This window comes from Varroa destructor, unplaced genomic scaffold, assembly GCF_002443255.2.
Source record: "Varroa destructor unplaced genomic scaffold, Vdes_3.0 BEIS01000001.1, whole genome shotgun sequence".
NCBI lineage: Eukaryota > Metazoa > Arthropoda > Arachnida > Mesostigmata > Varroidae > Varroa > Varroa destructor.
This window is the reverse complement of record NW_019211454.1, coordinates 1,051,343-1,077,929: the sequence shown is the minus strand read 5'-3', so window position 1 is coordinate 1,077,929 and position 26,587 is coordinate 1,051,343. Positions and strand designations below refer to the sequence as shown.

The 26,587-nt window shown below is 38.7% G+C and overlaps 1 protein-coding gene and 1 long non-coding RNA gene across 10 annotated transcripts in view; both read right to left on the bottom strand.

Annotated features, from left to right (window-relative positions):
- Positions 1-26,587, bottom strand: part of CASK (peripheral plasma membrane protein CASK) — a 322,381-nt gene that overhangs the window by 35,800 nt on the left and 259,994 nt on the right. The gene's annotated exons all lie outside the window — the stretch shown is intronic.
- On the bottom strand, positions 5,415-8,278 carry LOC147758104 (uncharacterized). The gene is made up of 2 exons (XR_015319174.1): positions 7,052-8,278; positions 5,415-6,010 (listed from the first exon to the last, which is right to left on the bottom strand). It is a non-coding gene; the product is annotated as an uncharacterized LOC147758104 (long non-coding RNA).

Genomic DNA, 26,587 nt, shown 5'->3' with positions numbered 1-26,587 from the left:
GAGTAGCATAAAACACAATTTTTGCAGGTGCAAAAATTCGACGGAACTCTTCGACAGTACGTTAAGTTATGTTTATCATTAACTTATCATAAGATATGAATATCTTATGTCCTTATAATAATAATTTAAGTAAAGATGTACAATCGTACCAATATAATTACATTTTTGAAAATTCAACATATCCTTTGCGACGATTTGCGAAAGTTTTATTATATATAACTGTTTGTTGCACTTCTTGGCGTTAAACTTTGAGGTTCTTTTAGACGGTAAACCTTTCATAACTTCGATTTTTTTGAAAATAATTTAACAAAATTTGAAAAATCAAGTTCTCAAGTTACAGGGTGTGAGTCGCTTACGAGTTGTACAACCTATCGCCAAATGGAGGTAAAAAATACGAACGCACACAAAGCATGTGTCACTCGTGTTTTCACAGTCCATGTCATTATATTAGGTTGCTACAAGCGAATCCGGTGAATTTTGAAATTGAGTAAGTTTTGATCTCCACGCCGCTAGTAGACGAAATTAATAAATACTCAAGTGTTCTAGTCAATAAAATCTATTGAGTTTATTCTAGGACAAACGAGTTCAAACATAAAAACGTTTTCTAGTCTCGAGAATCAAAGCTCAGTGGTGAGGTTTCTGTCCCTTAAAAATCACAGCGTTATTTTGGTGGACACACAACTTGGTGAAAACATTAGACGAGTAAGTCTTAGGCGAACGTATGATACGAGAATGGTGCAGACGTGTCAAGAACGGAGATTAAAGTATTGAAAGCCAGCGAGCAAATGACTACATTTCAAAACCCGAAAGACAAGAACGCATTGCTTGAAACAAGGGTGCTTTTCCTGAAAGCGAGACTGGAAGTCCTTAGGCTTTGTCGGAGAAAACTGGCATTTCACATGTAACGCATTACAGAATTTTACCCCAATTACCCAATGCCAAAACTGAGTGAAAATAGGTCCCCGGTGAATTGACTCTAGGACAGTTGGAAATGTTTGTGGTATGTTCCATGTGCAATTTGCGAAACCTTAATAAAAAAAAAAACGTATGAAGCATGCAGTCGCCACAAAAAAGCATAGTTCAATCTTTACCGCCAGCCGATAAAAGACGAGCCTGAAGAATGACATCATGGAGAGGAATCGAGTTCGACGATAGTGTTGAATATGTTCAGACATAGGATGACGGCAGCACTTGCAACGTTTGAACCTCACATTAGCGGCCTCTGCTACTATGAGATACTTGCTGAAAAGGAAACACTAAATATAGCCCGTTACGTCGAGCTCCTTCACAGAGCCACGACTCGCTAATGCTTCAAGTTCTTCCAGAGAGTCACATACCGTTGGACAATCGAAAGTACTTGATATGACTATCTAATGGCAAGGCCAGACCTCATTGCCATGCCACAATTCTTCCCGGAGCAAAGGAATATTTAACATGGGCTTCAACCCGCCAATTTTCCTGCAAGTCGACGTGATTAAGGCGCTTTCTATGCTCCAAAAAGGCCAACTAGTGGGCAAGCATCTTGCACTATCGATTTACTTTGAAAAGCCTACATATGGGAACACAAATAATAGGTGTGTAGCCGTGTATGAGCTGCCAACCTGCTAGGATAAGTGTGTAAAAAAAATAAAAGAGAACACGTGTAACACATATGAAAAAATCATCACTCTAACCCTAAAACGCATTGGCCTGGACAAACCTAGCCTTCAATAACATTCACGTTATTAGAGCTAAGTGCGTGACTTAAGGGCGAACATGATAATGCGAGCTGGGCACTAGAATGATTTCTAAATACTGTGAAAATGATTCATAACTAATAAAGTGAAGCAGCTCGAGAGGTATTATCCCTGTAAGAATTATCGCAACCACGGAGTGCGATATTTTAACAAAAATAGCAGTTACACTTGTTGCTGTCAGTAATCTATTGTTCTTATGCATAAATCTACGGTTGCTAAATAACTGATCTAGTGTATATGCTTTGTACACATTCCAGATACAGAGCGTACTTTTCGTAAGAATGCACCTCTTCTAAATAAGTTATAGCTGGTGGGTCTAACTGTCGCCAAATGGAACTGTTGTTCTTATTGTCGCTTTGTTGGCATTGAAGGTCTTTGCCGAACTGCGTAGGACGATAGCAAACAATAGTCACGCAGTGATAAATGTCAGTCAGGACCAAAATCGAAAATTCTTATAGAAAGTCTGTCCCAAAGGTCATCACGGTCCCTATATAGCCCCCTGTATCGTAGGCGATCTAATTCGCAGCCTACAGAATCGGGTGACTTTCAAAATGAATCACTTCATGCTTATTTCATCATCAACGAGCATAGACGAGAAAAGAGTCGCGAGAAAACTTTATTTCACCCTGCGCCCTGTTTTCCGTTCAAAATACGTAAACAGCCGTAACTTAATCTCGCCGGCAGTACATCTGCATCTAGGAGGAGAACTATACCTATAGGCCGCACGTTCTTGCTAGCCTTCACTTACCGAAAGGTGTATTTTTTTCCTCAGGAACTAGAGTTTCGGTTGTCTGGAAGCTGTGATGGAAGCTGTTGTATAACATAGGAGTGAATATCGAACGAAGTAATCCGTGGCTGATGCTACACAACCACGAACCATAATGGTTTACAAGTACACTAAATACGAAAAAATCGACTCTATCATTACCGAAGTAGAGAAAAATGATACGGATTAAGATTAAGCTTGTTCCATCCGGAAATTTACTTTTCAAGCGAATATTGGTCACGTGCTAAAATGTTGTTTTGCCATACCACTTGTTTTGTTATACCACTACATTCAGTTGTGTTTCAACTATGCGATACGTACCATAGACGACTGTGTTTTAGATTTGGTGTACGCGTCAATTTCTAGACACTTGAGAGAAAGGGCGCCCTCTTGGCGTGGCTTGATATATATTGTTTCTCGAATGGTCTCAATTTGCTGGAAGTTCAATCTTCCTAGTCCTTGTTCTTCGGCCTCTAGAGATATCTCTTAGAGCGAATAAAGCCGTTTCGAGTGAGGCTTGGCAAATATCGCTGTTTTCAAATGATAATTTTATCAGTGAAATGAACTAGCACCAACGCTGGTCAGCTATTAGGATAGGATCGCAGCTGAAGGGAAGAACACTGGAGTCTGACTCCTTCTTTGATACACGCGAATTTTGCATAGTTATTATGCTTGTTCATTTGTAGCTGATGTTTGTGACCTTGTTGTTACTGTCGTCGTTATTTCGAGTATGATTTGTTCTGAGTGGCACACTCCAATTCTAACCTAGCTTGTACAACAAGTTAGAATTGTTGAAAGTGGTCTGCCAAGATGCATCCGATTTGAAACTACGCGGATACATTTAGCGTATACATTTTAGAATAAAATTCGTCGTCGTTGGAGACTCTATGGAAGAGGAGTGGAGGGGTACGCTGGTCTGAGTCTTAAAATCTGCGGTCAGTTCCAGTAAAACCCTATCATCACTATTCATGTGCGGTCTTGCTGCACACAAAAGACCAGACAGGAGCAATAAAACAATCCTCGACCAGCCACTTTATGTTGCCATTTTGCCCTACGTTTCTTCCCTTTATCTAAAGGCTAGCACATCTTCCTCGTTCGGGATTCATAACCACTTTGGGCGCTGTTTAGGGAAACAGTATGCTGAAGGTTGCAACCAGTGACGCTGAGTCGGCATATACAAGACGATAGTCGTAGATGGTCAAAATCGAGGTAGTACCGTTATAGTCTAACAGACTAGCTTTCAAAAGGTGCATATGCGGAAATGTAAGTATCGATATGATTTCTATAAAACAATACGAAACTCAACTGGTACAACACTTGAAGGACTCGCTAAATAATCCAGATGGATTTATTTCCTGTGGACATAGAACGCACAGGTATCATTGAGAAAGCAGAAAATAACGGTGGGTCTTGAATGGATGGGATGAGGGCGAGGTGAAGTGCTTTAAGTAAAAGGTTTTTTCTGCGGTTACTGACTTCATAGAACTGAAGCCTTCCTCGAGCTTTCGAGAATTAGCTAGGTAATGATATCACATATACCCAAAGGATCGAATATGCGTTCTGCAATAACGTAAATACAAATTTGACGATTTCAAATGACGGTTTTAAAAAAAGCCCGCACAGGCCCAGGGAAAGTGTAACCAAGTGTTTTTCTGTGAATAAGTAACCAAACTGAAAAGACCCATTGAGAATTCAATGTTTTTTTTGATTTTTAAACCTGTTGTAGCCATACACGCTTGACACCAATCTATAAGCTCGGCTTTGTATTCAAACGATATACAGTTTCATCGAAAGAATCCTTATTCAACTACGTGTGTCTACTTCATGCTAGAATTGAGTTTCTTTTACAAGCTATGTGTATAGATACTGTGCAACATACTAAATAATGACTGAGTTGACTACCAATTCTTTCGCGTTACCGACAATTCACTGACCGAAAATCTGTGTTTTAGAAGGATCCCAACAACTTAAAACGGTTTAAGGCTAAAGTTTTACGAATGTAACGTCGCGGACCATATCATGTTCGATGTCCAGCGACATTTACATAGAGAACATTCGACACAAATAGAGCTTTTTTGGTTACGCGCTTTGTGTATGTATATATATATATATATATATATACATATATAAAGTGATTTGACATAAAGAACAATTTAGAATGTGGCAAACAAGATAAATCATTATTCATTACCGTAAAAATGTAAAGAAGTCTGTAATGCTCGATCGAATTATAAATCCAACCAGGATGGAAAGTGTGTATGATACACAATGTTTCGAAATATTTTAAGAGACTAATATTAAATCTCTGATGTCTTTCAAGTTCAGTAAGCTTTTCGTGTTTTATGATTAAAAGTCTCTGAAACATGCCAGCCATGATTTTCGCTAAATATTACTGATCCCGTTCACAATACGCTTTTTAGTTCAGCATATCCTAGACGGCTTACGCACTTGTTGCGTTGAAACAGCGGGCTTCGTGGACCACATCTCGACAAAATTTAAATCATAGTTTACGGTAAGTGGTTCTGATGTCGTATTCCTTAAACTACTATGTCATGTGTGTGCCACGTTGTTAACTTCAAACAATCGACAACTGATTATAAAACGTTGAATTATAATATAAGTTATCCTCTTACGTACTTGGTAAAGGGTGAAGTTCTCTGAAGGTACTTCCAAAAAAAATTTTCACTCTAATGAACTCTCAAGTTAATACTTCAGTAGCCTTCAATTTCGAAGGCTACCTTAGTGACAGGGCACTCCGTCTCAACGAGTTAATACATTAGGGTGAGCTTTCATTTATCAACCAAAATAGAATCCATTTCTGTTATAATAAAAGCCCTGCCTTTCTCAAAAGTGGCCTAAAAATAGTAATTATTTTAAGTGATTAAAAAGGGAAAATGGATGAATTCTATTACTTACAAAGACTTCAAATACAAAAAAGCTTTATTATAAAAGACACAAATATCATCTGTTTACGTCGATTGTTTCGAAACGTTGTTTCAATCGCCAGCATTCAGACTAGCAAATCTACTGCGGGAAAGCAAAAAAGAAAGCCATTAAATATTTTTCCCGTTTGTTCACCGCATCGCGTTTTGAACACCCATAGGTAAAACGATCTTTTTTCTGGGTGAGTATAACACAAATTCATGCTCTTTACAATACGTCTATACCGTTAGGGAAGAGCCATTTTTAGCTTGTTTGTTTAGATGATATGACACATGCGGAGGTAATAAGTCAAATGTATGGATTCTCGCTCCATGTTAGTTCTACCTGTACGCTTTTCCTATTTCTAAAAGGTGAAACGGCGAATCACGACGTATACTTCCGTCCAGGCTTTATTGGTATATGTTACCGGCTTTCTGCGTCGTCTGGGAGTGTCCTTTTCTGTGTCCTCTCCTGCAATAATTGTCGCCGGACTGTGTTGTCACAAATTCGCCGCAAGTCGCTGGTAGCAAAGAGTCGAAAAATTTTGGAGACGAAATCCCTTGTTCCCTAAATGGCTGCGTGTCTTCTGTAACCATTTTTCATTGAAATACTAGCTTTTACTAGCATAACAAAAGGAGAACGATTCAAGCATAGTTAAGAACGATCGAACAAATTTTATATTTTGGCCCTACGAGAGCTGTACTTTAATCAATATAAATAAAACCAGCTAAGAAAAAATAATTCCATGTTTTTATAATTTATAAACATAAAACAAGTTTACCTCCTTGAATGGATTGTTGCACGCGTCAGCCGTGCAATTCTAAGAATTCTGAACACAAAATAGAGAAATTGCTCACACTTAATGTAAATTGGGTGGCACTAATGCATCTTGATGTGTTACAAGAAACTACTCGTGTTGACTGGCTCTTATTTATTTTATACTTTGTATATTTTGTTGATTGCAAAACAACTTTACTCCTCAAAGCTATCGTATTCTAACATAGCTTATTATCTGCAAAGCGCTTGTCCTTCCGTATCTATCCTATAGCTTGAAGAATGACGCTTCGGGTCATACAGCGTCCTGTGATTTAAAACTACGTGAAATGATTGTAACTATCAGATCATCAACCAAAGCACCGAATGCAAATGGTGTGCACGCTCATCTCCATCATAGTCATTCCGCTACTAATCATACAAACATTTACGCGTAGGGACCAATTCAGTATTGAAAATAGACGTTCTTGATGTGTTATTGTGATCAAATGAAGATTAGCTGTATAAAGTAGAACTTATAGACCCGCACACTTCTTTGTATGAAGTTCCTCTCATTCATCACTGATATAAACGTATTAACAGCTCAATGCCAAGGACAAAATATTAAACGTAATGAATATGAGAACTAAGACATATTACTGTTTGCAATAGATAAGACTGCAAATAAAATTGGATTATGCGGTACACTTGTTTTAGCCTAGCGATTTCTCGATCACTTCTACCGCATTCTTTGCCTACTTTCATTGCGGATTATAGAAAACTGAGTTAGGCGAATTATTTTAAAGGTCCCTTTAGGCGAAGATTTGAAGACACAGACTAATCGAAAAATCAATTGCATCACGTGCGAACCTACATCTCATAGGAGGATCGAGGAGCAGAAAGGTGTGTATCTTTCGTATATATCACTCTCGTATTGTCAGGTGATTAATCTATAACATTTCGTCCATTACATAGCGTTCGTATCAGTTCAGCAGTAACGGTTAGCTTCTACTGAGTTACTATACTGGTGCACACTCTTCGTTCACTTAATGGAATTGCTACAATGGACTCCTTGTAGCCCGTTCTGTAGCATCAGATTCGTCAAAAAAAAAGCCTTTTGTGCTATCGAGTTTGGTGTTTTAGATGTAAATGGTTTCGGGTAATGATCCGCCAGTTGATAGAATATAGATTATAGCATGATATGATAGACTTAACCCTACCAGAAGGTAATCAAAGAGTAATATATAACGTAATCAAGTATATTGCACGAAGTAAAGACTATAATACGTAATCGCAACAGCCTGTTTCCTCCAGAATGCTTTTTCAATTTTTGTTTTGACCATGCCCATTTATTAGTAAAGCAATTACGTAGACGCAGCAACAGTTCAATATAAAGTAAATCGTCTCTGTATTTTCGTCTCTGATTGATCCTCATTAGCAAACAGGTTGTAACAGTCAAACGGACAGCCGCTCAGCGCGCGAAAAAAAACATGGGAATTTCATTATAAAAAATAAATGCGTTATCAAACTCTTGTAGGCCGTAAGGCCGGATATTATCTCTAGCCAGAGTCAATAAACAGTTTAACTAAGTCGGCACATATAGATCAGATAATTAATATCCCTATTTAGAAAGTTAGCTAAAATCGATAATAGGATTCGAAGAATGTTTTTATAGATGCAGCGAAATTTAGTATTAGGTATTAATATGTACAGTTACTGAAAGTACTGTATATTCGGCTATACGATTATGTCGGTATTCTTTGACTACTAACCTAAAAGATTTTTTTGTCTAAGCACTTTATCATGTTACAATACTGGATCGTTTCAATAAATATATATATATAAATTTAAATAAAACACAAGTTACACAATTTTATCATGTTTGTATTACGTATGTATAACTCGGTTTAAAATGATACGGTTCAAAAAAAAACACTCAACATCGCAACGAAACTCGGAAAAATAGCAGAATTATATTTAATACCCCACAACCTATTATTGATGACTTTGACCAAAAAAAAATAATCCGAGTATTTGGAAATAATATGGGTAACAAATAAAACAGTAACAAAATAAAGCAAAAATACAGACGAGAGTTATTGAATAAATGTGCTTACTCCGCATCCCTGTTAAGTGTTATCTCATGTTATACGCGTAGGCATACGAAATAGGCCTGCCTAACCAAGTTCCGCCTTATATGTGATAAAGGTGTAAACAGTCACAGCGAGTAAAGAAGTCAATGCAGTTAAACACTTGTTAGTAACAGATCGAGCCGATGAGAACATGCAGGGTATTATATTTCCGCAACCTTTTTGTTTAGCGAATATTGTTATTGAAAGCAATGTTTGCAGAGAACAGGCCTTGAGCAGACGACTTTTATAGTGTGAAGTTTGTCCGGCCAATATAGCGGATTTCCAATGGTCGTGCGTTACGAGTTGGAGACTTGCTCGTAGTTCTTTTTTTTGCTACATATCCTATGTAATATACAGATAGTTATTGAACAGATGTGTAGTAGTATTTAAAAAATATAATTTATGAGTTGTGATAGATATCTGGGTTCAGGCCCGGACTCAGATTGCTGAAATCAATTGAGTACAGAAATACTTTTAAGTTTTTACGATGAAAATAATAACGAGTATAGCACTTGTAAGCTAAGTAAAACCCTCAAGTAAAATGAACAATATTAATTTTAATAAGGGAATTTTTTTATTTTCGCAAATATGTTATTAGGATTTTTCCAATTTAGTCATTACATACTTGAAGGTTTCATAATAATGAAATACTATTGCTTGGAAAAGTAGCCGACTAAAAATATGGCATGGAATAAAACGATTAGTATATATTTTCGAGAGAATGGTTCAGTAGAAAGAACACCAACGGTACCGTTGTTGTAGCACTCAGTATACTTCGGCTATTTTAAGTACTGTTGTATATGTATACACCCATATGCATCTTATTTTCTCTCAAGAACAGCCATTTCTTCCAAGACCGATGCACGTCTTACCATAATTTAAAGTCTATTTGTGAGCGTGCTTTATACGTAGCTCTTATACATTGGCCGATGTTACCCATATGGCTTCTATCGCGATGGCACATAAATGACGTTTCGAAATTTCGCCAATTTTCTAGTCGTCAAGTGAACTTAATCACCACTGAGCTAAAGGTTGTAGTATGGGTGCATCTCTTTTTATATTGCACAAAGCGTTTCCTAGATAATATATCCAACCGTCAACGTGAGCTAACTGCAATGAAACGAAAACTGAAGTATTTCAAGAACGACTTTTGAGCAGTGCAGTCGAACTTGTGTGCATTTCAGACTATGTCGTTCTTTAAAACGGTTCCACAGGGACCATCTAATTTCTATATCACCGGAGCCATTTCCAAGAAATAAGACATGCTAGTCTAAAAGGTAGTTACTGGAGTTTAAAAAAAGGACGGCACATATGAGGCTTTTTAGGAAAAAAAAATTACGAAACGTTGAAAGATATTCAACAGCAGATCCTTTAGAAGACGCTGTCGGTTAATGTTGTTATACTGTGGAGTTAAGTTACTGTCCTGTAGCAGGCGAATTACCGGCGTGGTGTTGCTACTCACAGTTGGATCGTGCAAAAATTCGTTGCCAGAGTTTCTGGAGTTGTAGATCGGCTATAGTTTCACGATTAAAATAATAAAATAAAGTGCCCACACATCCACAAAAACTGAATTCTACTAGCATTTAGAACCATAAAAATGAGGGGTTATGTCTCACGCAAGTACGCTTAAAACTATACAAGCCCCAAAAAACTATTGGTTCATGCACTCGATATATGAACGCTCGTGGCGGCACTACTTTATTTTTAAATGCTTATGTAAGTAAGTTAACTTAAAGGTAGTGTGCCTCAAACATGTATTTCAGTTGTTCTCCAACTATCGTGCCTCTGCGCTTCGAGTCGTTTAAGAACATCATTGTTTACTGGCGTTGTTACATGCATGCACAACATTTTACGTTACCTGCAGCTTTGGAATATATAAAATGTGACCCATATGCATTTCTTCACAAATAATTCTTTCGAATGTGTATTATAGAAGTTAATGAATAAAGCTGGGGAAAGCTAATTTTCATTAAGTTCATTCAGTGTTATTTATTAAGATTGCATTTAGTGCAAAACGAAACATGCCTCAGAGTTAATGCCACAATGCGTGTTTGATTACACGCTTGCCCAGCATCGGTCAAGGTGCCCAAAGGTCCCGGCAGCGTCAAACCGTAAAGTATCGAAAATTGAAGTGCAAATGCGCCCGGTTCACAAAAAGATTGCTCTGCTTATACTGAAAATTTCCGTAGCCTCCAAAAGTAGCACGCGTGAAGGTATGTATTAAGAGAGACGCATATAAGCCTTTTGATCTAGCTATAAAATGAATACAAAAAAGCTTTTGAGATTGTAGAGAAAATATAATTTTTTCGTAACGGCTTCTTGCGCTGTTAATAAGAATGTACGACTGATTAGAACAAAAGTACGGCTGTTATAGATCGCAATTGAAATCTTGAAAGCAACCGCATTATTAACATAATTATGCACTACAAGCAAAGGTTGAATTTTAATGCGATAATACATATGCTCGCAAAATTTTTGAGTCACTATAGGCCGCCTCATAGCTAAATTGGCTCTTAGTTTATGGAGAACATATACATTCAGTGATGTATAATTCGAAGGAAATTTTTTATTCTCGACAAATTTCAACCCAAAAAAAGACCGCGCTTTTATGATTTGAAAACACCAAATAGGTTTTTTGAGTAAATAGTTTCGGACGGAATTTAGACTAATACTAGTCATCTTTTATTAACATATCTCTAAACTCGGTTCATATTTAGGAAAGTGCTCCTATGCTCTCGAAGGTCCTCAAATGCCTAATCCTTCAGCCTGGAGTAAGCTAGCCCACCTGGATACAAATAATGATGCGTCCATTAAGTATTTCTTTGTTCTCTTTTCTAAATTCTACCTTGGAAATTTTAATCAAACATTGTTTTTCCCAAGGTTTTCCAAAAGTTGTTCTATTGATCTGCTATGGACAGAGGTAGTTGAAGTAAGTTGAAAGTTCAGAAGAATGAAACCCTGTTAAAAGGTATGTTCTTGTAATCCACATGCATCCACAAACGATCCGTAATTCGTAACGACAATTCGCCGTTAAGGATACGTAATATCATTTTAAAAGTGATATTCAAATGCCGATTAACATGCTGCTTCACATAATACTAGATTATACTAATAATTAAACTATGTGTATGTTATTCTTACCTAAAGCACTGCTTGGACAGATTTTCCTTTATAAATGGCTTAATACTAGGTCAACTTACTATTGTGTTGTACTTAAGACAAAAACTCGATCGAGTGATTAGATTTTGTATTAGACATATCTATATAGGACGTGCTGAGTAAATTTGGCTGGAGTTCTACGACGAACGTCGACGACGTGTCCTGCAACTGACATGGCAGCGAAGTAACCGTCCTTATACAAGCAACGTTAAACATAGACGCGGTTTATGTAATGAAGGAGTTTGTAAAGCGCATATCTGATCTTTATCTTTCCAGCAACGGATTCACCTCCTAATTCCTATCATAGCATTCTGTATATTTGACTTACCGACATAACTGATTTTTAACGGGTGTATTTTTGCTTTCACTGCTAATGCCCTTCCCCTGGGCTATTCTTTTTAACTCCCGTTGGCGGGCTCCTAGGCTTCAAATCCCAGCTAAACCATACCTAGAATACCCTACCGGACATGAACGTATGACGACGGCAAAAACAAACAAAAATAATCTAGAACAGCGGAAACTAACATGGTCCTTGTAAGAATAAACAAAGATTTTCCTGGTAGCTTCCACTATTATAGTGTAAAAGCGCTGTGTATACGACCCTCGTCCGCGCAGTGTGTGTGTATGTGTACAGCTGGCTTTAGATTCTTTTTAACTCACATCTTCTGACTCGACGAAATGGAAGCCGATCTGCTACAACTTGTAACGCAATATCAAACGGTCATCAGACGGGCCAACATACACCATTTGAAGAACTTCCTTTTTTCCGAAGCAGTTCCGACAGGTGTGGTATAATGGATGCGCTCGACTAGCGATACCTTCCTTAACAAAGGCTAACGTTTTTTAGAGTCGCCTGATGCTATTGTATGGACCAAACAAATAGCTACGCCTATAGTTGTCAGGTTCTTCATGGCCTTCCTCAGACCTACCTGAACACCGGTCTTCAGCTTCCAGCCCTTTCTGTGTGCATGCCATCGAAATATTTCGACTACCGTTAAAACAAAGAAATCAATAAGCAAATCAACAAAGTTTATTGAACAAAAAGACCATCAAGCCGATAAGGAACATATGAGCCTTCTTTCTAAGAAACGATCCCTCATCTTATATGTCAAGGTTTATTGCTGTAAAGCCTTGGTCACCCATCCTTATCTGACAAGACGTCAAGATACTTTTTAATCTAAGCTATGTATGTTACTTGATTACATATCACGACACATGCATAGTCAAACCGGAAAGTTCAATTATATTATCTTAAACGTAATCTTAAACAGATCAGTGCGCTGAAACTAAAATAGGCTCGGGAATTTCAAGATAAGGATCAGTAGCATCTATCTTGCAAAGATCTTACGGCTTTAATAAGGGATGAGGAGGAGAAGACCCTTAAGGATGGTTTAGGCCATCTTGCAGAAGATGACCAAGGTCCTCCGTTTTTCTATTAACTATAAACAAATGTTACTGAGAAGACAGCTTTGAAGCGGGCTCAGCGCCAGCGTGACCATTTACTTCTTCAAATTGAGTTTAATAACACTTATTACATCTCGCAGAGCAAGTTGCTAAGTCGAACTAATTAAGCCGTGTATCTTGAGTCAGTTATAAATCTAAGGATTTTATTAATTAGAGTAAAATAGGTATATTTCCTTGCAGTGAATGTTGTCAATACAGTAAGCTGTAAATGGATGGGTTGAGCTTCAAATAACACTGGTTATGATTTCTTTTGAAGAGATGGCTTGATAATATTTCTTAGATGTTTTGTCTTTAATGGCCAGTCTAAAAACAGTTTCTGTTTATCCCCAATAAACACACATAATTTGTTATGGAATTTTGGGCACCGTAGAATTGCTTGTTGATCTTATACCGCAATGATCCCAAAAAGGTTGCATGGTAAGGCCGCACATCTAATGTAACTACTAGCTCTTTTAGCTTATCGAATCAGTTGTTTAAATGTGACACTTGACTAGATATATATATTAATAAAGATGTACGCGGTTCTGTCAGAATTACCGTAAGCGATGAATCGTAAGATAATAAACCGATTCTATTGTTCCCCGCTGTGCCTAACCCAGCAATACCTACCGTCTTACTGATGTTCCCAGCTCTGTTAATCCGAGAAATAATTTTCATAATTGGACACTCTTCTACATTTCTTTAGGACAGTGCTTGACGTTCCGCCAAGAAGAATTAAAAGCAAAAGCAATATCCCTCATACGGGAGTCGCTTTCTTCAACACTAACATATATAAAGCTCTCCACATTATCAGTAGCGACCATCTTCCTACTTTCAATCATCTCTCGGTCGCATCTAATTCCGGCCAAAGTTTCCCAAAGACATGTTATGCCGCGGCTCGCGACTTTTTTTCATGGACGCAATTTAACGATTTAAAGAACAACAGGATGCCTGAAGGAGAAACATCTAAAGATGTATGCTACCGAAGTTGCCCTCATTAATTAAGCTTAGTTGAAGCTCATACGACCATATAAACATGTTACGTCGAATGCCGGATGGCCAAAGCCCGGTGTCTCAAAATGTTGCTAGGCAAAGATACCTTTACTAGTTGTTCGCTGCAGGCTCTGGTGAGGTTGCATAAATCTGTACTGAGTGACTAAATGGCGGATGGAATGGTAGATTTTCCCTATGATATATTCTACAGAGCCACTTTTCTGCCATTTGGAAGAAATGGGGAATATTATCAATAGTCAGAGGTCATCCAGTGCAGTATCTGGCAGGAAAGATAGCTACTCATACGCGGATGAAAGCGCTGTCAGTACTGTGGAATCGAAGGTTGCGAATAGTCTACATTCCGTTTTACTTGGCCTTGAAACTTACTAGGCCGGTACCAAGGTCATACTTAAACTGCACTTTAAAATACATTCAACATTCTTAAAAGAAACCTAGTTTTGGAAGTTATTCCGGCACACTTCTTATCCATACTCTTATATCCATTCCCATCCTGACAAAATCTACATAAGTTGAAGAATGCACCGTTCAACAAAGGCATACATGTGGCCCAGCGCTCTACTACGATAAATGATCTGTTGTGTAACCTAGAGTTTTAAGCCGTAGTATTTTCCCGGCAACACTTTCTTAAAGTCTGTCTTTCTTAAACTTCCGGAGTACGTACCGAATGTGCGAACGTGTGAAAATAGGAAACGTCTGCCTTAGAAAAAGGACTCTTTTTTAAATTAGCCAAACATGGAAATACCTACTCTACAGAAGCTGAAGCTATCAGGAACACCGTTCGGGGAAAACTTTTTGAAAGCGTTGCTCATAAAGAATGTAGTTACCGATTTTGCGGTGTTCATGAGTGAAATCTCTAAACAGGCGCTTTATGGCCTGTCTCTTTCGTCGCAGTTTTTTTACTTTGCAAGTTGCCTATATATTGTAATACCATGATTCTTCAAGCCGTTTTCAAGAAATTTTCGAACAATCTTAATTAGTGTCCGTGAGACTCTTCCACAGGCATCTGCAAAATTAAACCCCAAGAAACTCCCTGGAGGTAGGACTTGTTCGTCGTGACAAGTAATGGCCTTGAAGGTCGACGTATGACCGACCCGAGGTCAAGACGCTCATGTAGCCTATCTGTACAGATGATTCTAGAGGCTTTTAGGTTAAAAATATTGGGGCTCGTAAGTTAGCGCCATTCCAGTATTGTCGTCGTGGTTGTCCGGAAACTATCTATTCTGGGATGCTGTAGTCGCACACATTCTAGAGCCGTCATACGGAACGGAGGCAGCTTGACAAGTGGAAGCAGCCCCGGGCTAGAAAAACAACGGAAGGCTCAGAGGCACTACGAATTGAGGACGAGGCTTTTGATTTTGTAAGTTGTCATTCAGGCTTTTCAAATGGTAGGAAAATTTGCAGCAGACTTGCTCAGCGATATTTACACAAAAGTACTATGGTAAAGCAAGGCTGACAGAGAAGAAGATGCATTTGTTCAAAAACCGCCTGTGGGGATGCCAAAGGAGACGGAGACTGTACTTGAATCCTTAACTACAAATGCATGCTCATTCAGCCTGTACTGAATGTAATTCAGCCCTATATACGTTGTATAAAACAATATAAATTCTAAAAATAGGCTTTTTAAACTAAAATATTGCGGTTGTGAACAATGACTGTAATAAAATAGTTACTTGCTTACGGGATAAAGTTGGTGAGACATAAGAGGAGAATTATTCCTTATTGGATGACTGATGTATGATGCAAAGCTTCTGATACCCCTAATATTTGTTTCTAAAATAAAAGTTCTAACGTTAGAGTATGTTTATATAGGACTGGACGCTGTTCACATACTTTAAAGCCCTTCGGATGGCGTTTTAAGCACCGTTCTCAGCTAATTTTTGTGTTCCTTTCTTGTACCATTTTGTCTTTTGGCGTATATAACACAGCTACCAAAGCATTTAATAAAAATGAAATCCTCTGATCTTGTTCATATCCAAGACTATGACGTGCACAGCACTATATTGAATCTAACGAGAACGAATCAGTCTATCCTGTTTAGAATCTTTCCTCACCACCGAGGAACGCCGATCGCAACAACTAGATCCATCGTTATTGCCCTTGCGAAACTGTAGACCGATGAACGTGTATGTCACGTGTTTTTCCAGTTTTCCAACACACACAGCCTTAAATGTAGTCGCTTCATATGTGTGCACGTGTGTGTGTCTGCGTGTGTGAAAGGTGCCAAATTAACGTCAATCGTCACAAAATGTTGTTTGATTCGAAATGTATGCCCTTTTGTCCCGTCGACGTTATCTGTTCCCTGGGTCTCCACTCAACTATATACTACATGGATTCGTTGGGTCGCAACATTTCCAAATGAAAAGTAGCTGTATCGTCTCGCATGTGTTTGTTTGTCAGTGTAGAATAAGTATGAAAATTAGCCTATATGTTCCTGTGTGACTCAGTGTAGCTCGGGGCGCCTACGTGTCTGCAATAGCGTCGTGTAAGTTCGAGCGGTTAGTGCAGGCGTTATATAGTAGTGACCTTTCCCGGCGACAGCGGAATGATAGCAGTCGCGAAAGCTTGTCATTTAGCCGAGTGAAACAGCCCAGCTGCTGCTTGTCGGTGTTCCGGCTGTCGCCGACATTTTTTTAACTTATCGTTTCTTATGCTTCGGTGCCGATGGCGTACGCAGAAGCGGGAACTACCTCGTAGGATTGCAGCGAGAACGAAAGGTCGCGAAAAGAAAGTGGCGGAAGAAGGCGATGGAGGGGAAAAATATAAGTAAGACGTTCTCAAAGGAAGCTGAATGCCGTGGCTCGAGGGCTACTAGACAAGTAGACTGAATGAGAGATCTGACACAGAAATGACACGATGTCGCCACGGCACGACGGTAGGCCTTGCATCCTGATTATCTGCTCAAGGGTAATAGGATGTAATGATGGTTACGGTGTGAAGGGGACAGAGGGAAATAGAAAACGCCACTAGCAACAGCACGATCCTAAAGTCAGATCAGTTGCCCGATGCGGTTTACCATTATTGTCACTTGTACTCGTACTCGATCGTAACACGGGCCGCAGATGTATGCCATTCAACGATTAAAAATTGCAAACAAGCTATCAGAACCTTCCGCCAACCTCTGCGCTATATAATCATCTTTTCAATCAAAATTGACTAGAAATGGGTTGAAAATAGATACTGTTAGTCAAGCCCAATGAACAAAAGATCTAGAAGACTTTTCTACAATTTTTGTGTAAAGTCATATCTGGTAGCTAATATAAGTAATTTTCGCAAATACGAGATCCTGCTAGAATATATACACGCAATAAACAGTGCATTTGCAATTTTACTTCTAATGCATAGTCATGAATCATATATATTTTGTATTTTGCACGCTTATTGTTTTTCTATTGGTTAAAAACAACAATACCTTTACTATATCCCCAAGCAACAATGGCGAACTATTTCCAGCTATTTCCCAGCATAGTATTACATTTTGTTGCCGATAATACTATCAGGGTTTCATCACTGGCACAGATACCACGTAGTGTCGCATACGGCTCCATATTAAACTAGGTGGGTCTGCGTTGTGTAGCATCAACGTAACGCTATAAATTGATTAGCGGTATCGGCAAATTACAGCTTAAGGAAATTGCAGTTCGCTTAGAAGCAGGTCTAACAAGTTTGCAGTAACGATGCATCCATCACTGCCTAATCTGGTCGCTCCAGATGGCTAAAAAACATTAAAATGGTAGAAAAAAATACGGAACTACAGCTGGTTGAGCTCAGAACTTCACATCTACTATCTGCTGTACTATTTCATAGATAAAATTAATAAAAAAAGACGAAAGAAAGGCAGAATACGCAAGAAGAGATAAACGATATCTTCTGTAAGTAAATATATAAAACGAAGTTAGTATACTCATCAACAAGGTATGAGAATTAAAAAAAATCACTATTAAAAGTTCGCTGTGCTAAATACAAAAGGCAAAAATGTAAGTAGACTTCGAAATAGAGGTATTCAATTTTGTAGCTCCGAACAATAGCATGATCACCTTGCTACTGTCATCTAATCGTGACAAGCGTAACAAGATCGTGCCGTACCATTTGTCTGGCATCAACATAGTTTTACAAGAGTATGCGTATAGAATTAACGGAAAATACGTTAGGATGTCCTCAAGTTATAAATGCCTGAAACAAAGAACCTTAAACACATTTATACTAACATATATATAACAACTAAAGTCTAGACTTCGGCCATTCAAGTTCATATTAAAAAACACGTACTTATTGTATCAGTTCGAATCACTTCTTAGTTGAACCACTCGCCTTTCTGCGTTAAATTAAGACCTTACAAGCCTTCCGATATAAAGATGGAAGCCTACCTATGACATTTTATCCTATAGTGTTCTTTTCTCTATTCATTGCAATTCGCACAAAAGATCGCTGAGTAGCCAAGACAAGCCTAACTGCTAGACAGTTCCCATTATATTTCATATTGTACCTACGATAACTAATACGTACTTGTATTATTATATCGATCGGCTAAATTCTGGACTTGCATTGCATTCTGCAAACACGACAGCAGCTTAAATCGGATTCCAGACCTAAAAAACTTCTAAACTTTAAGAAATAGGCATTGAGCGTTTACATGGCCTAGAGACTAACTACGATGGCTAAAGTTTTTAGCTAACACAAGCTTTTGTATCGGCCTGTTTGAAGACCTTTTAGTCTAGATATATTTGTATTAAAAAATGTAATTCTCTGTATGTTCTAATTCAAACGGTATCGATTTAACGAACAGCTCACGAATAGCTCATCGGTGGATAGGTCCAACAGCTTGTGGTAATGACTCTCGGTTATTTCTAATATTATATAAATTCATACAAATGTTCACGTTTTTCACGTCAAAATCACGTTTTTGAAACGCGGATTTGTACAAAAACACCAAACAGCATGAGAAGACATTGACGCAAGCGATCCATGGCTAAAAGCAATGGGTAACCAGAAAGTCACAGTTCAAACTAACAGTTCTTTCTTAACGTGCCCGAGTGCAAAACTGAAGTGTTTTTCTTTACAGTAAGCACCGAACAGGGCTCAGCAGGGTACGGAGACAAACGAAGCTGCCATAAGTGTTCATTCGGGAAAAGAGGCACAACCCCCATCAGTCTAATCAAATATCGAATTGGCTGAATAACGCCCTTGCTGAAGTCTCCTTGTCGGGCTCGGACAAGCCCAAATAACGAGCCTGAACGAGCTTTACAGACAAAGGAAGGCCCGCCGCGTGAAGTGGCAGGCCTTCTTTTACTGCAACAGTAGTCAGACAGTCAGTGGCTTCTTCTCTTCTGCGTGTCTTATCTTTTGCCCTTTCATTGCTCTGATCTCTCGCAGTTTAGTTTAGCGCCTAAACCTTCTGCTAGTGCAGCTGCTGTATTTGCCGGTCAAATCGTCTTAACTTGTGAAAGTATAATCGACCTTCCTTGGTGATATGTCGATTGCGTAGCTGCGAAAAAAAGAATAAAAAATTATTTCAATACTGCAACTGTTCCTATTAAATTGTATGGCCAACTTGGTTATATGAACAAAGAGGCCTATTAATAAGAACTACCTTCATAGGTGTACTTCGCCAATTCTAAAACAATTTTAAAATAAATTATTTTTACAAGATGAATACACTATTATTATAGAATACGTAAAAACTTGGTTTCTTCGCGATTAGTCACGGTGAATGTTTTATCGATAGCCCAGTTTTCGTCTACCGGCCTACTGACGCAGGGAACTGTGATTTCCAAATCTCATTATATTGATTACTGCACTAGCGCATGCTGCATTGTGACCTGCAGAACGTTATATAGGCGCCAGCGACATTTTCTATAAAGGGTATGCCTTTAGGTAGAAGGCATTCGCTTTACAGCTAAACAAAGTGTTGTGAGAGGCTGTTTACTGTTATTGTAACCAGTCAATAGATCTAGAATCTTGCGGACACTGGCTCATCATTGTCCTTAAGGAATGCAACTACACTCTCCTGTCTTTTCTTCGATTCGTTCTTTTTTTCTGAAGACTCTCTGGCTACAGGACGTAACGGCATGTCATAGTTACTAACTGCTTTTCCAGCTCCATATACCTGGTTGGATACAACTGTGGCACGGAATGGCTGTCATGTTATAATAGCCATAATATAACCACCCCGAGACAGTAAAGGAACCTCAAAGATGCAAGAACCTTCCGATTTAAGCTATCTAGCAGCTACGCTTTGTATAAAAAAGTCAAAAAAAACGCGGAAGTCAGCCGGCATATCAACACCTTTATTAACAACATATTATATCAAGATATAAAATGTCGCACCTTTCTGGCAAAGCTATAAAAAGCTCAAAGCGCAGTTTCCTTTGAGAGCTAGACAAAGCACGTTTGAGGTCTAAACAGTTGTAATACCAATAAGTTAATAATAAATTTCAAAGTGACTGCAGGCCATACCGTCGTTGTGGAAACATAAATTAATAAGAAAAAACAAAGGACTACAGAGGGTTCTTTTTACTTTTTGATTCCGAAGCACTATGGAAACGAAATCTCCACAAGAATTAAGTAAGTTGTGCAGCGAAGCCCCGAGCAGTAGGGAAATATAAAGGACGTAGATAGACCTGAGTAGGTTGGATCTTCTTGGAGTGGAAACCAAGTGGATGTAGTGTGTACCACCGCTGCGCATTAAGGTCAACTACCCTGGAAACATGGCTGATTGTCTCCCGCGCTGTGTGACAGGTTGCCCAATTTTGTTAAAACCAAGGCTTTGTTCCCATCCAATGTCCTCATTTTACCCCACAAAAGACATTGCAGGATGTCTCGGTAGATTTCGTCATCAACTATTGCTTCTGTTCCATTGACATTTTTGAAGAGAAAAGGACCTTTGCTCTACAAACGGCACCACACAGGGACCTTTTGTGAGTGACGTGGTGGCTCGATGCTCATTTTTGTGTTCTCTGAGGCTAAATTGTGACAATTTTGCTTATTCGTATAGCCCCCCAGCTAAAAAACATGAGGTGGTAAAAAAATTTTGCTACCACGTTCATTGCGCTTCAGCATTTTACTAGCACTAAAACAACGAATATGATGGCCACGGATCCTTATCAACTGTACCTTGTAGCGACAAAGACGTAGCTTTTGCTTCAAAATGACTCGCAGAATGCTTGCCAATGGACGGAATTGTTCAATACCACTTCGCCTCGAGAGCGTTTGTGCGGCATCTACACTGCTTCTTCCTGCAGTGATATTGTCGCCTGTACGCTTAGCGCGTGATCTTCTTTGGTTCACTTTATTTGCAATAGAGCCAGCCTGATCTGCCTCAATCTGTCTCGCGCCCGCGAGAAGTATCATCCGTTTTGGGTACGACGCTTATGGCGTATCGACTCCCTATTTCGATAGTACGTTTTTAAGAAAACAAACGTTGCCCTAAAGTGTAGCATTCCACTATCACAAATAGCAGACGGTGCTGTGTTTTTTGCTCGATCTTCTGCTAGCCCTTACATGTTTATGGACACAAAATGAAGGGACGAAATTGACCGACAACTTTTTACACAGCCTATTCGATTTGATATAGTCTATTTATTCTACTTATAATGTATGTAATACATATATCCTCTATCTCCTTATGGTGGTTATGTAGGGTCACCCTTTTTTCCCACTCACCTTCGACGATTTAATTCTTACATGAGACTATACATCAAAGCTGTGATTCCCCAATAGCTTAACCTATCTAAAGAAACAAGTTGATGCTTTCGACAGGTCATGAATAGGCTTATACAGAAAGTATAAAATGTGGAACTCTTGTAACTGCAAGTCTGCAGGCTAACGCCATGAGGCTTGGTAATTTCGCTAAATATGGTAAATTAACTTCTAGCTCGTCTCATTATTGATTATTTTCGGTGTGGTGTAGTATATGTTCCTCTGGCATATATTAAGGGAATATTTTTTTGAGCTATTGTATGCCATAAGTGTACCTAACATTCGCAGTCACTATCAATTTGTCTAACTTTTGAAATCACAGACCAACAAACTTTTTCTTGTCACTTTTCGTCTGAAGAAATCAAGATTATTTTCCTTAGCTAGGGCAGGCGGCCCTAGTGATTCCGCCGCCTGCCAAGTCGAAACAGGAGAACAGCGATTAATCTACGTGTGTAGATATTGACTAAATAAGAGACTCCCAAAATGAGCATTTTTAAGAAGTTTCTTTCGTCTGCTTGTGCAAGGATATCAGGCATCATGGACTCGATCGTGCTCTAGCTATTTTGAGATAGAAGGGGTAAACGGAGACGTGTGGCCGGGAGCAAATGCTGTAGTCATTGGCCTTGGAATAAATACAAATTCGCACATTATGGTAAAGATTATGTTTTCAAATTGATACTTTGAAATGCTGGCAAAATATAGTAGCTGGCTTAATGGTAGGCTTCACAGTTAACGAAATTATGTTCGGCACTTTCTGAGTCTGATTTGTTAGAGATGCTTACAAGATCAAAGAAGGTATAACACGTTACTATACAGAGCTAATGTATTATTACATCATCTATGCTACACTTAAAAAATTGATGAATATTTTTATTTAAATGTTTACAGTGCTTACATGTTTAAAAAGAACATAGTCATGGATTTCATCAAAAGCTGTAAAAAGGAAGCGTCTATCGTATGATTGAAATACAAGAAGACTGTAGAAACAAACTGAGAACTAGCGAGTTTGTACAATACTTGGAACAAATATATATATCGACACTTTCTTCATCATATAACACAAGAATGAAGTTCATATTGAATGATTAACAATCACAATATTTATTATATTAATTTTCTCATAGCTTGCTAGCCATTCTCTGTGAAAGCATGTTATTCATTCTGTCCTTTTTGAAGTCTTAGTTACGTAAATAAAATAAGTTGCTTCTTAATATTACAATATCATCACGTAGATAAACATAGAACAATATTAATTAGAATTACCTAATTTGATTTTCTCTAACCGGATGTATTGTTTTTCGGCACAAACGGTAACAATTTGTTTTGCGCTTCTTTGAGAATGGTTTTTGTCTCAGCGCGCAAACGTTTGTCTTCGATTGGCAAATGTTTGAATTACCCGCCATAAATGTCATTCATGTGAGATCATAGCTCTCTCAGTGACTCACATTCGTGCGATGATGTCGCTCATCATTGTTTCGAGTTGTTTTTGCTAGAGCGGGTTTTATGTCCATAGCCGCCGTTAGTTATATGACTCGCAGAGGTTTCACTTAAGAATACGGCTATGTCGCTTAACTACGACGTTTTAAGTTTGACGCTAATATTGGATCGTCAGCTACTTATACGTATTTACCGTTATTTGTAACCCTGTACAGTAAACTCGTTATAAAAAAAGAACGTTGAAAAAGGACTTTATGATAGCTATATTTAATAGTTGAAATAGAGCTTCGAACCAACTGATCATATTTAACCGTACATCTTTTTTCCTTTAACGCAGTTTTTTCGTATCAGCAAGTTAGGGAATACAGCCTGATTTCGTCAATGGTCGATTGCCTTCAAGATTATAGAGCACCGGGCAATTGAAGGAACATTTACTCGAGTTGGATGCATAGCCAACTAGCTACCTTTAGTTAAATAAAGCCAGATTGTAAGAAATTTACCTCATTTCGTTCTACATATAAGCATTTATAATACCCTCATATGGCTGCTAGGTCCTCCAGGCAATGTCACCTATCATTCTTTTTAGAGTACTTGAGCAAGTAAACTTACACTGATGTAGTTTTTGATAGGTGATGCAAGAACCTTTACCTAGCAGTTATTGACATTTACGAACCCCTGAAGGCACTCAATTTAGTTCAATTTCCGCTAAATTCGACGGCTTTGAGGGTTATCGATCATAGAAAAAATGATTGAAAATACAAAGCTAAATCATTTGCTATAGAAACGAAAAAATTTAGTGCGATAGAGACGTTTTAGCGGGGACTAAAAATTAGTCTGAAATTGTGAGACTGAATTTAGTTAGCATTTTAGTTGTAAATTTATTTATGACGCACCTCTAACAATCCTTAGTGGACTGTGGATACAGAAAACGCGCAATAGCAGAACTGAATTAGTAATAAATATATATCTATATATTTTTGCCACCAAAAACCTATAAATGATGTAGTATCCGTTCGTCGCATCAGGGATGTTCCAGGTATATCCAGTATTATAGGATAGCATTTCACTACCCCTGAGTAGCTTTCGATTGCCGACCCATCAAGGTTGGTTTTAGTTCCCAATTGCACGGTTGGTCTGGAGCTAGCTTACTGATGTGTAGAGCCTCCCAAGGCCTTGCCGTAAACATTCACTATTACACAGATCTTTTCGAACCGCTTTCGTGCCTTGCTTTAACGTACCTTTTCCTTTTTATTGTAATGCCTCCTGCCTTTTGAAAAACCTGTCTCAAGAAGCCCTGTTCCCTTGTACCTGTAGCGCGTACCCCACTCCTCACGTGAGGAGCGCATAGTTCGGCCCAGCTCTGCTCACGAGGTGAGTTTAACATAAAGCTAAAAATCTTCGTAGCGTTTACTCGTTTTAGAGAGCTTATAAAGATCGCTTCGCTTACATCTACAGTGTACCTTGTACTAGACGATTAACTGAGGACATATGCTAATTTCGGTTGGATAAGCTTAGACTATATTCGTTGCGCACTTATGGCAATCAGTCTGAGCAGATTACGTTGCAGTGTCAAGGCCATAGGAATAAAAGCCCGCAGAACAGGTTAGAAACCTTTAATCAATCTTTGTTTGACCTACAGCCCTTGCAGTACCATCGCACAGGCGGCGAGAAGGTAAACCTTCCACAAAAGAGATATTTACCTTATTGTACAAACTCCTCGATTCCATCCCCCTACCTGAAAAACACCTATTCTAAAACGTTTAGTGTATCTGCTTAGTTTGTTTCATGGATAGTACATAATGCCTCATATTGTTACCTTTGTTGTCAGCAACAGAGCTTTTATTGAATGTAATTAATGCTGCTCTTGCTAAAGTGCGCAGTAGACTTTTATAAAGTTTATTTTTTTTTAATTAACGAAACAGTATTGTAAACCAGTTTATTTCCTGCATCGGTAACATCTACGCCATTGGTGAATAAATGGATCATATTAGGAGGTTTGCTCTATTTCCTTTCATTAGAACTTCGTTACCCAACTTAAGGACCATTGCTTTCACGCTATTCTTCCTAAGCAATGTAACGTTTTTTGTTTTTGAAAGATAAGCTTGTCCCTTGACTCTTCGGAGTAGACTCGACGGAGTAAATCACTAATGCCTAGCCCGGCAGTTCAGAGAAGTGCGCGATAACGGTTCTGATACGACGAAAATAGAAACACTTGACGAATCAGGAAAACGAGTAGCGAAGGTTAGAGGAGGCACCTGTCCTTAGAAGTAGAACACGACGTTAGATCGTAGGCAAAAATACAGGTGCACTCTATGCCGGGATCATGTACGACCTGTGCGTAAACATTTTGGCCATCTGAGAAACCGCGAGCTGCGTCAAGGCCAACAGAGAAAGCAGATCCGTAAGAAATTATTAGAAACCTTGTCAGCTGTAAGCATGTAATTTTATAGTTGCAGCGATTCGCTCCAGCGTGAGAAAGGGTAAATCGAGATGAAGAGGAGTCACAGGGTGGTTTCTGTTTAACTGACTGCAGGCGCAGTGAAGCTTGTAGCCATCCCACGACTGAAACACTGAGAACACGTAAAAGTTCTGCGCAGAATTGGAACAAACACAGACTTTACTGCTAGTCTTTATTGGCAAGATATCGACATTTTCGTAGAACTGAATTAACATGCTAGAACTAGCAATGACCACTTTCCCAGTTTTAGAGACGAATTTAATCAAAGCTTCATTAAGTTCACGTTCAACGCAAAGTAAAACTGTGAAGCCGGGCTGCGATGTACGAACGCCTCTCAAGCACCACTGCAGACTGCTAACGAGTAACGACATATAACATGACAAATACACAATACACTAATGTATAGATTGGAACATGATCAACGTGGCCTTAAATATTGTGTTGAGATTTTGAAAAGAGAGGCTTTTCCCAGAAATAGGCGGTTACTACACAGGCCAGCATGTCAAATGCATAACATATAAATCTATAAATAATAAAAGATACCTGAAACAAGCGATAAGGATCCAGGAGTGGCGCATAGGCGTTTAGAGATGTTCACTATGAATTCAGCGAAACCCAACATAGGGGAAAATTCAGCTCTTGATTCTAGAAACAGGAAAAAGCAAAATGAATTGGCAGACCCGAAGTGTAAGTATTCCAAAGGGATCCTGTCAGAACATAAGGGGAGAAATAAATTCCATCGTTATTAGCAACTGGTGATTAGTAACCCTTGAGGCCTTCCGAGGCTGGTGGCTTCGAATAGAAATGCATATTAATGTGTTGTATGAGAGTAACAGATCTGACCAGGAGTCGCTTGCGAAGACCAACTAGGATGTATAGGGTATGGATTACGTAGCAGATAGAGTGCTTATTGACTGGACTAGATACATATAAATCGGTCTGTCTAGTTGCATATGGCGCGTGCCCGGCATAGGCATTGCGCTTCCGAGCAACCTTTCTGCCAATCTCAGCTTAGCAAATAACTGGCGTAAATAAGCAAGTTCTCTCAAAAGTTGGTGGTAACAACCACAAA